This window comes from Schistocerca serialis, chromosome 1 (assembly GCF_023864345.2).
Source record: "Schistocerca serialis cubense isolate TAMUIC-IGC-003099 chromosome 1, iqSchSeri2.2, whole genome shotgun sequence".
NCBI classification, from domain to species: domain Eukaryota; kingdom Metazoa; phylum Arthropoda; class Insecta; order Orthoptera; family Acrididae; genus Schistocerca; species Schistocerca serialis.
Genome location: NC_064638.1, coordinates 801,097,840 through 801,099,670, shown reverse-complemented (window position 1 = coordinate 801,099,670; position 1,831 = coordinate 801,097,840).

Here is a 1,831-nt window from a genome sequence, read left to right as displayed (position 1 = left end):
CTTCACTCTGTTCCCTACTTTCTTATTCATAATGAATCTTACTCTCGTTATAACATTTCCTGCTGCTGTTGATATTATCTTATATTCTTCTGACGAGAAATCCTTATCTTCTTTCACTTCATTGACTCCCAATATATCTAGATTGAGCCTTAGCATCTCCCTTTTCCGATTTTCTAGCAAATTTCTTACATTCCACATACTGACTCGTAGTGTGTTTCCCTTGCGTTGGTTATTTCATCATTCTCATGATCACCTTCGCCTTGGAAGTTCCCTTTCAAACGTCTGAATTGAGGACTAATCTGGAATCAATTACTATTGGAGGACTTATCAAGACACTTTTTCAATTACATGCCACATGTTGTATGCATACATCTAATGTGTCTTTAATACAGTGGTTTCAGATGCCTTCTGCATCCTCTTCCCGTTGATAACTGGTGATTCTTCCGCTCTTAGGGGCAGTTTCCTCCTGAAAGAGCAACAGAGTGCTCTGAACCTCTGTCCACTCCTCCATCTCTTTGACAAGGCTGTTGGTAGAATGTGGGTGACTTCCTACGCCAGAAGTCTTCGGCGCCATTGCTAATGATTTCTACTCAAAGTTTGAGCAATGGCTAGGTCTGAACCCGTCACCAACGATGTTTTCATTGCTAGAAAAAGATGCTACCCCAGACCACAGATTCTGCTGAGATTAGTGTGACCAAAGTATACGATTTGTACAGGTAATAATATTTGTCTGAAAGTAGGGAATGTGTGTGGGAACACATCCATCGCAAAATTTTTAAACGTGACTTCAGTCTCTCATTTCGACCACCATGTAAACATAGGTGCAGTTTTTGTGAGTAATTGTAATTTAAAATTTTAGCTTCTAAGAAGTAGAGAAACCGGAACTTAAAGTCGAAAGGGAGCGTCATCGTTAGAAAGCATAAGTTACAAGAATGGCAGTGGCCAACGACACTACTTGCAACACAGAACTCAAATGGCTCTGAGCAGTATGGTACTCAACTTCTGATGTCATCAGTCCCCTAGAACTTAGAACTACTTAAACCCAACTAACCTAAGGACAGCACACACATCCATGCCCGAGGCAGGACCGTATCGGTCGCGCGGTTCCAGACTGAAGCGCCTAGAACCGCTCGGGTACTCCGGCTGGCGCAACACAGAACTGGATTCCAAGATGTTAGCTTTCACCTTTGAGCTACAAAACGCACCAGCATTTCCAAAACTGAAACATACATATCTTATTATAAAAGAAACGTGTGCTTATAATTCTGGATGCCACAATTTAACAGGTACTTGCATCTATATGTATTTTAGGGTTAAACAGCTGGCTCAAGAGGTTGACAAGAAATTGATACCAGCCGTCATCTTCATGAGCTGCATTGAGTATTGATAAACACAGTAAGATGTTCTGTTTCTTAATACCAAGTCTTTAAGAGTGGTTATTGTTATAACTTACAAATGTATATTTTTTTATAATTTTAGACTTAAGCAGTGCTTAATAATGTACATCAGCATTCAATAACACACGATTCATAGTCCAGTCAATAACTAGGGAAAAAAAATTCGTGCAGCAGAAAATTTTTGTTCAGCGGTATGAGGGAGAGCTACGAACAACATACAAAAATTCTGCCTAATGGGGTGTGACAGTTGGGGTTCGGGTTTTTATGTTTCTCTTGAATAACTAGAAAACTGTGCCTTCTGTGCGAAATGTTTCCCAGTACAAAATTAAACTTCATTCAACTTCTTATTAGAAAGGTCATCTGCATTTTTCTTTATGAATAGTAGCTTTTGCATTACAGGGGACGGACAAATCGTAGATTATGGAAAATATTGT